A 14,002-nucleotide genomic window follows, 5' to 3' on the forward strand; every position below is an offset into this window, starting at 1 on the left:
GGCTCGGCAAGCAAAGCACGCACTAGATCTCAGTCACCTCCCACCCACCTGACCAAGTGTTCTTGTGCCGGAAGAGTCCTGCACAAACGATCCTAAGCAGCCCTGACAGCTGAGTCCTAGGGGAAGTCTGTGATAACAAGATCCATTCTTCGCATCCTCCTTAAGCCCTGGGAATGTGTCTCCAGCAGCTCTAGCCCAGTAAGATCACAGCTTCCTTCTGGAACAAAGCTTTAAAAAATGGAGGGCAAAGAAAGGCAAAATGACCAGTCTCAGACCCATACCTGTCTTAATAGAAGGAGACAGAGACTAAAAAGGAGGAGGTTTGAAGGCGAGAAGGTAAAGCAGCAATACCATGGGGCGAAAACGGCACAGAAAGTGGAGACATGTGATGAAAATAAGTATAAATATCTGGTGGCAGGTGCTTTCCTGTTTTAATAGAAGGGAAAGAGTTTGAGAGGAGGGAGCAGAAGGGAGCAGAAACAGACAGTCAAAGGACACAGACAGGGCACAAAAGAAGCTTCACAGTTTGGCTTAGAGTCAGCTCTGTTTACCGTCAGCTGCATGTGGCCAAGGAAAAGCTGCAACAGACGTGCTGTTGCCTGCAGGTACACGCAAAGCCCGGTCCAAACACATAGTGCCATAGCTGCCTCACCAGGTTTAGATTCGCTTTAACCTCACCCATGTCATCACAAAAAAGCATCAGTCCTAAAGGACTTAATAGCCACCCACTCAGTCAACAAATATTATTGTCTCCTGGGTGCCGGGAACGACAAATATGATCCCAGACCTTGTGGAGCTTGTAGTCTTGCAGTGGAGACGACTGTTTATCAGAAATTCCTAAAACAAACAGTGTTCTGAGGAAGAGAAGTGCTAGTACACAGCACCATGAGAGCACGTAAGAGGATCCGACCTGGTTGCAAACTTCACGGGCACATCCATAAACACGAATAATTGAGCATCAGTCTGGTGAGGAGGGATTGCATGTTGCGTGAGTGAAAAGCAGAAGGCGGAGAGATCAGCACATGCCAAGTCCTTGTGGTGAAAGGGTAAGACAGAGGATGAAGTCCCAAACAAGGCACGTGCTGAGGAATACACGAGAGTCCGGGGCTCAGAAATGGCAACACCGAACGGAGCACTGCAGATTATCTTACGGAACTCTTCAGCCGAAGGAAAAGTGAGGGACTCTGAAGTATTTTAAGCAAGAGAGTGAGGTGTTCTGATCTGCCTTTTGAAAACATTACTCTGGATAGAACTAGAGAATGGGCTGGGTGGGGGGTACTCGGGAAAGACAAATCAGGACATGCCAAAGTAGGTGAAAGGTGACAGTCACCTGAGATAAGATGGGGGCTGGAAAGAGGGAGAGAAGTAACTGAATTTAAGTGTTAGATGGTAAAGTCAGCAGAACACAGAACATATGCAGGAGGAAAAGAAAAGTATCGAAAATGGCTGCCGATGTCCAGATTCCGCAACCAGACGGCTGTTAGTGACAATCTCCGAATAGACAACACCTGAAGAGAGTCTTAGGGTGGAGAGAGGAAAGAGAGGCTGTAGAGCATGAATTTAACTGGGGGCTTGTTAAATTTGAGATGGCTTTGGGATATTCAACAGATGTCAGTCGGTGTACCACTGAGAGGAAATATTTGCACTGGAGAAATACATGTACGGACAATCTGCCCACAGGTGTCAGTTGAACCTATAGAGTAGATGTCACCTCCAAGAGAGTAGAGTCAGGAGTAACTGTAGTAACTGTGACCTCGAACATAATAATAAAGGGGTAGAGGAAGAAGAGCCCTCATACTGTCAGAGGCAAAACAGCCAAGGAAGGAAGAAACAGTGGGATGCTGGGCAGGGCCTTCCCATTAGCAATTTTATTTGAAAAATATTTTTCCATGTAGGAATGGGAGTGCACAGGAGACACACAGCAGAACCTACAAGTATGGTTTTTAAAGTTGCTCTTCTCATGGGTAGTAAGGAGGGCACATATTGCATGGAGCACTGGGTGTTATACGCAAACAATGAAGCGTGGAACACTGCATCAAAAACTAACGATGTACTGTATGGTGACTAACAACATCATTAAAATTTTTTTAAATAAATAAATAAATAAATAATAAAAAAATAAAGTTGCTCTTCTCTCATGACTTGTTCTCCAGTGTTTACCAAATCCCAACAGGAATTCTTCATCTCTGAGATCATAAATCATCAACAACTTAATATAAAGGTCAAGAGACTCACTCGCCTCCAATGTCCCAGACTCGTATGAAAGACTGGCTGACTGAACTGTGCTGAGGAGAGCTGGGACTGACCTGTCCAAGAACATCCCATGATGAGCTAAGAAGCAATTATGAAGCTGGACAGCTAATGGAAAGAAGCGTAAGATGGGGGAAAAAAATACATTCATGTTCAAGAGAACAAGTCTGTTTCAAATCAATCCTAAATAAATTTTCTCTCTGATAAGTAGAATACGAATTCAGGAAAGACCATATGGCAAAGATAGCACGTTGTCTGCCAGAAAACCATTCTTCTTCTCTTTCTTAAACAAAGCTTAGATTTTTAATTGGTCACAATGTTATCCCGTCAAAGGACTACATTTCCCAGCCTCTCTCACAGCTGTGTGTGGCCATGGGCTGTATATAAAAGTACTGTATTGCATGGGACTTCTAAAAAATTCTCTAAAAGGAAAGATCGTCCTTCTTACTCCAACCTGTTGGCTGTAATGCCCATGCAAAGGCTGTTACTGACAGCAGTCATGGGCGGTGCAAGCACCAAAGAGCAGCAAGAGAGAAGGTAGATGGATCCCTGCTGATTCTTGAACCACAGAGTCCTGGCCTGCCACTAGATATCCTTTCACTCGTGAGACATAAGAACATCTCGATAGGGCAAGCACTGCTTTTATGGGCTTCTGGTATAAGCAACTGGACCTGGTCCCGAACAGCTTTTTTTCTTTCTTTAAAGATTTTATTTATCTGACACAGAGAGATAGATAGTAAGAGAGCACAAGTAGGGGGAAGTGGCAGACGCAGAGGGAGAAGCAGGCTCCCCGGTGAGCAAGGAGCCCGATGTAGGACTCAATACCAGGACCTTGGGATCATGACCTGAGCTGAAGGCAGACACTTAACTGACTGAGCCACCCAGGAGCCCAGCCCTAAATAGCTTTAAGTGATGACCTAAGAAAGGTAAAATCCATGTGAGACTTTGAGGTTGAGGACAGGTAACAGAAATTAGGAGTTTAACAGAATAATGTTCTGGGGGCGCCTGGGTGGCACAGCGGTTAAGCGTCTGCCTTCGGCTCAGGGCGTGATCCCGGTGTTACGGGATCGAGCCCCACATCAGGCTCCTCCGCTATGAGCCTGCTTCTTCCTCTCCCACTCCCCCTGCTTGTGTTCCCTCTCTCGCTGGCTGTCTCTATCTCTGTCAAATAAATAAAATCTTTAAAAAAAAAAAAAGAAAGAATAATGTTCTGGAAGAACATTAAATAGATTCAAAGAAAGACTCTATTCTCTGTAAAATTAATCAGCTTTGGAGTGTGAAATTTAATATAGGTAGATCAAAGAACTTTTGTGTTACATATCCTTTTTAATTTGTTTTCCAGGTTTTGAACTTATTTTCCTGTAACATTTCCTATTTCATAACGTAAAGTTGAGATTGCTTCTAAAATTAGTAAAAGAAATCAGAATTTAAATTTCAGAAGAGGGGCAAGGAGATGGTGATAGAGCACTCAGCCCTTTAAATGGACACGAGCCTCGGGGAGCAGACGGATGGTATGTAGAAAAGCTGAAGGACAGCAGCAGTGAACTCAGAGCCTCTCGGTGGATTCACCCAGGGAGAAGAGAGCCCGGGAACTGTGCCAGGGGTGAGACGGGCAAACATCCCAGGAATTCCAAAAACTATAGATCGGTGAGCGTAACATCCATCCCTGGCAGAAGTCTAGAATAGATTATTAAATGAATGGCCTATGAGCATTTTAGGAAAAAGGGGGTAGAATTGATGATCCCCAGCTACCAGAGTAAAAGGTCCTCCTTATGCTCATCTGCCAGTTCTTCTCTTCCCCGTGTACTCCTGTTTACCAGGAGACCATGGGCAAGGCTGCCGGCTCCACATCCGTCTCACCGGGATAGCTCAAGTACATTCATGGCTTGAAGTACGACTCTTCGGGGGAGCCAACAAGACCGTGAAACCCCAAAGTAAAAGAGACGGCAGTGCAGGTTAATACAAGTATATAGGAAGTGTTACAGTGTGTAAGTATCAGGCCGGGGCGGGGGGCTGTTTCTACTCCAGACACGACTGGGAAGTTAATCTGCCCGTGAGAAAAAGCAGGGAATACTTTAAGTCTTTACTCAATATTCCTCAGCTCCTTTCCTCCTCCCCTTGGAATGGAATACAGGGCACATGAGCGCAAAACAAAGAAAAGGTAGTCAAGTTGAAGGTGCGGAGAGCAGACCAGTCATATGGGAGAAGAAGAAATTCCAGGATTAATAGCTGAGAGCACATATTTAGGATAAAACATGAAATAAGGAACCTCTGAGTACCATAATAACGGTTGTGTCCTAAAAGAGAAACGTGAGCATTACTGATAAATTTATGGGCAGCACTTTCTGGGATGGGACAAAAACATCTTGGGATATAGAATAAGATCAGGAGAACCTGGAAGAAAATAATCTTCACCACCTCTGACTAAAGATTTTCACCAGTTTCACTCTGCAGAACGTCCACCTTTGGATGTGACTGAGTGCCACTATTTATTAGAGATTTCCTATGACTCGCTTGAACTTAACTGTATTTACTTCTAATTTTTTAGTGTTTTCAACTCATTCTTCTATTATCTTTATAAAATTCTGAAGAAAGACACCCCTCCCCCCATAGGTGTTGTTATAGGTAAAAACATCTGATAAGGAGGACCCCTCCTGATAACTGCAGTTAAAGATTCTGCTGCCAAGAGTGAGCAAGCCAGGTAAATAGCACGGGTTCCAGAACACTGCCTTTACAAGGTTCATTCAGGTCCATGCTGGTAACGATGAAATCCACTGACAGATTATACCTTCCCCGTTCTGAACTCCTGACTGCACTTCTATCTGCCCATTACACTTAGGTCTAACAAACTCCCATGGGAACAGGATTGAAGACCTTGTCTTCCCCAGCTTCCCCTGTTCTCTTCTGTAGGCAGGGATCTCCTCACTGTCATCCATCTCATCTAATCAAGCTACATGCCTCAGAGCTACCAGCATCCCTCTCTGCCCAGGTACCCTGCCTCCTTTCCATCAGCCATCAAGTCCTATTGATATCACCTCCAAAATTCTCTTGTATCAGTCAATTCCATTATCTCCTTCCCCTCTGCTGCTGCCCTAGTTCAGTCTCCTATCCATTCTTGTCTCCAGTTATCTTTCTAATACAAAAGTCTAATTATTTCACAACCATACTTCAGAAAACCTTCTATGGTTCCAATCTGCTGACTGGATGAAGGCCAGCTCTTTAATAAAGCTTTCAAAGCCCTTAAGAATTGAGTTCTACTTTTCCAGCTGCCTTATCTCCTACCCTCTCACTTCCTCTTTCTCTTCCTCCCTCTCTCTTTTCACAAAGACATACACACCCACTCCCTATACTGGAATCACCAAAGGCTAAGTTTCTAAATATAAACATTTACCCCCTCAGAGCCATATCACAAGGTTTTTCCTCTGGGTCTGGAATTATTGTATTATTGTTTTCATAAACATCACTAACCCCAATTATAATGCTACTGATTCTCAAACAACTAGCTCAAATATGACCACTCTGATAAGTCTCCCCTGAGTCCTGAAGGCCAAATTGGTAGTTGTCTCCTTTGAGTTTCCAGAACAATCTGATTGCAATGCTGGCTTGGTTCTTTTTTGAGGGCCTGCAATGTACCAGGACTGTTCAGGGCCTGGAAGATTCAGGACTGGAAGAGATAATACAGGCCCGAGGCCAGGTCAGGTGGTTAGGGTATTAGCAGTTGGGGAGAACACTCCCGGAGTACCACTCAGAAGGTGAGAAGTAGTGTGGGAACAGGGAGTATGGAGGTGGGCAGGTGAGAGAAAGAAAGGGTTTCCATTGGCTTGGTTCTTTGGCCTTCGTTCCTCATATTCAATATTTTATCAATGGCTTTGATAAAGACAGAGAAGGCACGATAACAACTCACAGATGACGTAATACAGGGGAAATGCCTAAGACAGTACAACACAGAACGTGAATAGAGGGCATAGCAGTAGGTGATTTCCAAGCTAAGCCAAGGAAATATGCAGGGATAATTTGAAGGTGTGCACTTCAAGTTCAAAGCACTGCGTAAGAACCAGTGTTATAGGAAGAGAGGGGGCTGGTTTAATAGTGATTCATGTAAATTGGGTCTACTTGAAAAAAATAGCGAATATTTACTGACTATAGGTTTTGTTCCAAGTACAGTGATAAATACTTTATTTGCAGTGTTTTTTTATGCTCACAGCAATGCTTTATCATCCTCATTTTACAGATGAGGAAACTGACACACAGAGTGTTTCGCTTAAGGCCATATAGGTAGAAATGTTGGACCAAGATCTGAAACCAAGCCGTCTGACTCTGAGGCTTCCCGATCACCAGGCAAGGCTGTTTAGCATGAGCAATGCTATGACAGTTTCAGGATGTGACTAATTTAAATAGCAAATGCAATATTGGGTTATATTAACAGGAATATATTGTTCAGATCAAAGGAGGTAATTTTCAGCTGTAGCTTATCGCTCACTAACCAACTCAAGTATGGGATGCCGAATTTGCTTTGGGAACTACATTTTAAAAAGAACATGGACAAACCTGAAAGCACTCAGAGGAAGACAGGAACATATAGGTCCTGACATTTAGATATTTGACTTGAAGTTTGAAGATTTGAAGATAGCCTAGAAAGAAGAAAACTCACAAGACATATATCAGCTTTCTTTAGCTGTTTAAAAAGAAGCAGTCACACAAAAAGGGATTATATTTATTTTGCATTGCTATAGTAGGAAAAATCAGGACCACAGAAGCAGCATCTTTTGACTCAGTAAAATGAAAAACAATTATAGGATTTAAAGCTGTGAGCAAATAGCTCTCTTCGCAAACAAGTAAGCTCCCTACGGTAGAAGCATCAAAGGGGAATCTAGCCGAGCATGGGCAAGGTACCGTAGATAGTTCCTGTATTACGTGGAAAGTTAAATCAAGTAGCCCCTGAATTCCAATCTACTCTACTTACTCTAAGGTTTGCTTTTCACAAGTCTAATTTGAAAATACCATACTTAAGTAGAACGATGCGTAGCAGGTTCTATAGAAAGCCGGAAAGGGCTGCTGCTCCACAGTTAGGACTTTATGGTCTAGTTATGGATATTCATGTTCAGAGACTTTCCATGGTCAACATGACGCATTAATGTATTTCTGTAAATAAGGATGTGGTGATTTTAAAACATAGTCTCAAAATTCTTTGATATTCCTCTGGTTGAGAGATAGAGTCTCCGTCCCGACCCCTGGACTCTGTGAAGACTTGTGCTTGCTTCAACTAATAATATACAGTGTGGGTGACACTACGTGACATCTGAGGCAGGGCCATAAAAAGTAATGTAAGTGCTGACGTGTTTGCTAGGATGCTTGTGCTTAGAACCTCGAGCCATCTCATGGGTTGGACCAACCTGAGGCCACGATGCTGTGAGGAAGCCAAGCCATTTTTAGCCTTGGAGTCACCAGCCTGGACATGTAAGTGAAGGAGCCTCCAGATGAGTCAGTAGCCAGCCATAGAGTAATCTCCAATCTCTGAGTCCTCCCAGGTGAGGTTCCAGACATCACGGAGCAGAGATACGCCATCACTGCTATGCCCTACCCAATTTCCTGACCTGCAGAATCTCTGACCAAAATTAAATGATGGTGGTTTCACACCATGAAGTTTTGGGTTGTTACACAGCAATAATAACCAAGACAGAGTAATGCTTCACATGTAAATAAAATTTCTAATCTATGTCGGGGGAAAATCCGTTACTACGGTAGAGCATGCATGAAAGAAAGGTCATAGCTACTAGTAGTCAGGAGGTGCTGATAGTATAGCAGCAAGTAGTCTACGATGACATTTGGCTAATATAGACCTTTTCATGCTCAAGAAAATCTACTTTAAGGTAGTCCCCAGTGGCAGGACTGTACTGGGATACTTAAATTACATTATTCATTCATTTATTGGACATCGATCGCCCTTATTATTTCACACAGGGCAACCTGAATATTGCAAAGATATGAATATGAGTTCGTTTGTTGTAGTAAGCCCCTACCCTATGTAAACCTGCCCAAAGCTATTCCTAAAACCAAGAACAGATGTTAGGTTATTCTTTTATTCTCTCTCATTGAGTTGCGACTAGATAATAACTTTGCTTTTGGAAAATTATACATTATGTGCAATTCTTAAAAAGACATGTGAATAGTTTGAAATTTCTAATTAGCTTTTACCTGTTTATATTTAGGTATATTATTTTTATCCTCTTGTTAAATAAAATATATGGAGCCACAGTCCAGGACTTGCTTTCTTTACATCAACAAGTTAAAGTAAAAATGTGATTGCAGAGAAACAAAAAGCCAGGCCCCTCAATGCTGCTGGCTCTTGTGGGCGAAGACATAAGAGATAGTGTAATCAAAGATGAAAAGTCCCCTCTGGTCTCCCATCCTGTGGAGACTAACAAGTTGCCATCAATTACCCTCTATGCATACCCAGTGGTGGATGGTAGGAATTGACAGCACACCAAAAACAAGTGTCTGTTGAACACCTACTGTGTGCCATCATACGGGAGATACCACGGTGGCTATGAAAGTCCAGCACTCAGGATCTTCCAGAGAGATGGGCTGGGCATATAGCACAATTAGAGAATCCTGACAGACTATTTCATTTTTTTTCCCATTCTTATGAAGCGCACTCTAAGTTCCAAGTCCCAGGGATAAAAAGAATAAGTCCAAGCCCGTGTCCACGAGAGGTCTGCATTACAGTTCAAGATGTATAGTCAGATAAGGCATCACATTATAATGAGGCAAGTGTTCCAGCAGCGGAAGGAACCGCCATGGGGCAGTGAGGACACAGGAGGACAATTCTGCTGGGAGACCGAAAACATCACCTGCAGAGAAATCTTGAAGAATGAGTTTTTCAGGTAGACTTGATAGAAGGGGCAAAGACACAGACTTACAAGCCAGGGCCATCTGGCTTCCGGTCATGGTGGTCTCTGTGCGGTAGAAGCGAGGCGGTTACGCAGAGCAAACTCGAGCAGTACTGTAGCAAACAGACCTGGATGAAGAAGCAAAGTTCAGTCCTGCTCTTTTCGTCTAGAGGAGTATAAGAAGTGGAGAAGTCAATGTAGGCTATAGATAGAAAAAGGCTTTATAGAATAGGTGGAACCTAGCCTTTTTAAAGTGAGCACGTTTGATGGGTTGATTAAAAAAAAAAAAAAAAAAAAAAAAGGAGACAGTCATTCCAGGAAAGAAAATGCTATGAACAAAAACATACAAACGGAGGAGGTGGCCCATGCTCAGAGGAGTGGGAGTCAGAAGGCTTGCCTGGACTAGAGAAGTAGGTAAGAAATGCACAAAAGTGGGCGCAAAGTGGGCTATTTAGAGAGCTGATCACAGAGAGGCAACCTCGTTGTCAATTATAAACTTGCAAAATAACACTGATATTTCAAAGATCATTAAAATAATACAAAATAACCTTGCTTAACTTGCTCTTCTTACTTTTGGGGGGAAAAAGTGCATTTTTTTCCTCAATGGTGGAGGAGAAAATACAGTTGCCTAATATCTACCAACCACTATGCTGAGACATATTACGAGGTATTATCTCATTTAATTCTCAAAATAGTCCAACAATGTTCTTATTAGAATCCCCATATCAATGACGCGGAACCTGAGGAAACTCAGAGGGTTAACCAATTAGTCACAAGCTTAAGATTGTGCTGAGATCTGTCTGGCTTCAAAACATGGGTTTTCAGGAAGAGGGTGAGGTGAAGGCTGAGAATGACAGAGGGGACACCAGAACCTAGCCTCTATGATTTAGTCTAAGTCTTAGGCCAATGTGCCTTAGATCACTACTATTTTATTTTATTTTATTTTTAAGATTTTATTTATTTGAGAGAGAGAGACAGTGAGAGAGAGAGAGCAGGCGTGCAAGCTCAAGCAGGGGGGAAAGGGAGAAGCAGACTCCCGCTGAGCAGGGAGCCTGACTCGGGGCTGAATCCCAGAACCCTGGGATCATGACCTGAGCTGACGGCTGACAATTAACTGACTGAGCCCCCAGGTGCCCCACAGATCACTACTATTTTAAACACAGAAATGAAACAAACCATGCGCAAATATGATATCTTCTTCCATCTCCTGGGTCTGTTATTAAGATGAGCTGCACTGCTCAGCCATATGGTGAGGGAAGAGAGGAAAGGACAAGCCCAGGATGAGTAAGGAATCATCTGACTTCAGCTCTGAGTTCAATACGCTTCCTGGCTTGAGACACTCAGTGTCATTCTGTGTAGGCAATGTGTCAAGAGGGTTTGCCTTAGGGCGAGGATATCTAAAAATACCAAATCTGAGATGGCTGAGGCAAAACACCCAAACCAGAACAAAACAGCATTTGAATAGGAGACCAGATGGCTGAATGGAGGCCTTCTCAAGGGCGACAGGCTTATTCAGCACTGTTATTGTACAAATTCGTAAATAACTCACACATTCCTCCTTTAACCCTCTACAGGGTGCATACCATATTTACTTAGGGCCCCCAGAGTTCAACCTTCCTTTCATAAACTTTCAGTAACTAAAAGCCAGATCCACCTGCTGTAAATAAACCCAAACTGATTGTATTTGAACCATCTCCTTTCAACCAAGTTTAGGAAACCATCATAAAATACGTCTATTCCCTTAAGCCATCAACTTTCTGGCAACTAAGTTAATCATCACTTTTCTTTAATAAACATGTAAGCTGTTTCCATGGGAGTGGGTTACACGGCAGACATCATCATCCAAGGCAGAGATATACTTTCCTCCCAAATAGAATATTTATTCTATGGATTCTTGCATAAATACCCTGTATAAGAGATGATACAAGGCCATAGCTCCACTTCATTAATATTTGTTTCATTATTTTACTGGAGAATGAAATAGACTTAATAGAAGATAATTATATTACTGGCTTTGGGGCTCCAAAGAGAGAAAGAAAGAACAGTATTACATTTGCTACTTCCTAATCCCCTAACTCTTCTCACAAATTCAAAAGATAATTGCCTGTAATTCAGAAAGTTCATGAGTTAATTTAGTTAAGACCCTAGAAACACACATAAGACCCAAGGAAGACCTAGGGACGCCATCTATAATCTTTTCCCTAACAGGATTCTTAAAGGCAAGATGATTCTGAAGATGCTGGGCTAAAATGATAGGATTTTTTTTTTTCAGTTTGCATGTCTGCACAAAGCAGAGAAATGAAATAATATATTTAATAGTATTGGTACTAAGAAATATGTGTTTTAGCATTTTTTATTGGAAGAGTAATACAAGTCTGTGATTTTTTTTAAAGACAAAGGAGTTTATGGTAAACAACAAAATATCCCTCCCTACCCTACCTTCCAGCATACTCCAAACATTTTCTCCAAAAGTAACTGCTATAAAAGCTTATATCCATATATAAATATTTATCTATTCTGGGTTTTTCTTTATATTATCTTCTTTAAATTTTGTCTATATAATATAGCTTGGATATAGTTCCCACAAAAATTTATTTATAATTGTTCCCCCATATTCCATTTTACAGCTGTACAATAATTTTATCACTAGTATCCTATTAATGGACATTTAAGTTACCAGGTTTTTGCTCTTATAAGCAACGTTGCATTGAGAATCCTTAACCCTACATGTTTCCATATGTCAGAAGCCTATTCAGAGATCAACTCCTACTAGTGGAATTGCTGGGTCAGAAGGTATATGTATTTTTAAACTATGCTAACAGGGTTATGTGCTTTATATCCATGAGGGTAAAAATACTAATTTCTAGATGAAATTTACAGCAAAATATGAATTTAAATTTATTTGAAATGAGACAGAGCTTATAATTAATGATTTGCCTCCAAAATATGAGGGATCTTAAAATGAACTCCTCTCCTTTAAAACAAAAGAGGTTTGAATTCCTGGCTTCAACATTTCACAAAGGGACTTCCATGCACAATAGGACCTGGAATTTATTTTAAAGAGATACATTTCGAATGGTGTTTCATTTTTACATATTTCACAAACTCCACTGTCTGTGAACCAGCATAGAAAAGGAATACTTCATAGGAGTTAATTATTTGGACAAAAACAAAAATAAAATCTTGTCCTCAGCGGATGAAAACTCGCACTGCTAAATCAGACTACTGGTACTGCTCGGCAATCTGAGCACAACATGTAGCAAGTACGACTGCATGTAACACAGCGCACAAAAACATGTCGCCCCACCTGTTCAAATATTCAGAAGTCATTTCATGGTTGTTATCTTCTAAGATAAATTTCCTTGGACATGCCTGGTCATGCGTGCATTGGACATGCCTCTCAGCCAAAATAAACTGCACTTCAATATGAAATGGAAAGCCAAAGCCCGCAGTAGGTCCATTTTCCATCTCGTTCTTTTTCAAATACTCCTTTTTCTACTTCCTTCCATTCTCCAGATTCTCTCAATTAATATAGGGATTTTTCTAAGAAAAGTTTCTAACTATATATATATATATATATATATATATATATATTCATATATATTCATAAATATATATATATATTCATTAATATATATATATATTCATTCTTCAAATGTTACTATGTAATCTCCCAAGCCCCTGCCCCCCACCCGGGAGAGGCTTTGGTCTAACTGTCAGAATTGCTAAATAGGCTGGCGCAGGCAGCCTGTGATGGCCCCCTTGTCAATCTCAGTGGGCTTGAGCAGTCGCTGGAGCTCGCAGTGTCGGTTGCTAGGCAACCTGTTCATCTGCTGAGCCTGATATTTCAATTCGGCAGCGGTAAACGTCTGCATGTTACGGCCTTTCAGAGCTACCTTCATTACATAATATCTACCATTATAATAAAGGGGCTCCAAATGTTGAGGGGTGTGAGGGTAGCAAGGAAAATCAGTGCAGCTGTGGCACTGAGATAATGTCAAACAAGACTTGCTGCATATAAAAAGTATAAAATGATGACATATTTAATACTCAGTCCTTCCTGGCAGAGCACTGACAAAGCATCGCGCTGGGGCTATTTACTTGATGGTATCAAATCAAATCTTGTTACCATTCTAGAAAAGTTTCTAGCTGCCATTATAATGAAGGTAAAGTAGCAATGGCTTAGAGAAATAAGAATATTAATGTTCTGGATATAAGAAGTGAGGCTAGTATATGTAGCTAAGCATTTATCCAAAGGACAATTCTTGGGAACAGACTTTCATGGAACTACATTGAAGCCTGAAAAGCAGCAGCTATGTAAGTATTTCAGGTTGCCAATCTCGCTAAAACATTTTCCTAAATAAACGTCTGAGTTTCCAGTATACTCATCAGAAAGGATTTCAAATAGTCCACTCTTACCCTTGAGTTTATTTTGGAAGAAACAAGTAATTATTGTAATAAGATGGCTCAAAACACAGTTCTGTTCACTTATCCACTCTGTGTCAAAGTTCTCCCTTATTCTAAAACAGAAGTAGACTAATTACAATATGGGCTTGGTAACCAAAAAGCCCAGGCAGCACTGTCTTAAAGAAGACAGAAAGTTATTTTTCTGTCACATAACAGTTTGGTCTAAAATCCGACGCTGAGAGCGTTCCTTCTGCCGTTGGTGTTGACACCATCAACTTGCAGTTTGGATCTCAAGGTCCGAGACGCATCCTAGCCAATCAGAAGGCTGAAAGGAAAGTACACATAAACTCCTTCCCTTCAAGAGAAGGACTGACAATTGTACTTATTGCTTCTGCTTACATCCCAGGGGACAGAACCTGGTGACACCTAACTGCAAAGGAAACTGGAGAGTGTGG

The 14,002-nt window shown here is 41.6% G+C and overlaps 1 long non-coding RNA gene across 3 annotated transcripts in view; it reads right to left on the minus strand.

Moving 5' to 3' along the window:
* LOC113261142 (uncharacterized) overlaps positions 1–14,002 on the minus strand; it is a 119,671-nt gene that overhangs the window by 40,817 nt on the left and 64,852 nt on the right. The gene's annotated exons all lie outside the window — the stretch shown is intronic.

Source organism: Ursus arctos, unplaced genomic scaffold, assembly GCF_023065955.2.
Source record: "Ursus arctos isolate Adak ecotype North America unplaced genomic scaffold, UrsArc2.0 scaffold_29, whole genome shotgun sequence".
NCBI classification, from domain to species: Eukaryota; Metazoa; Chordata; class Mammalia; order Carnivora; family Ursidae; genus Ursus; species Ursus arctos.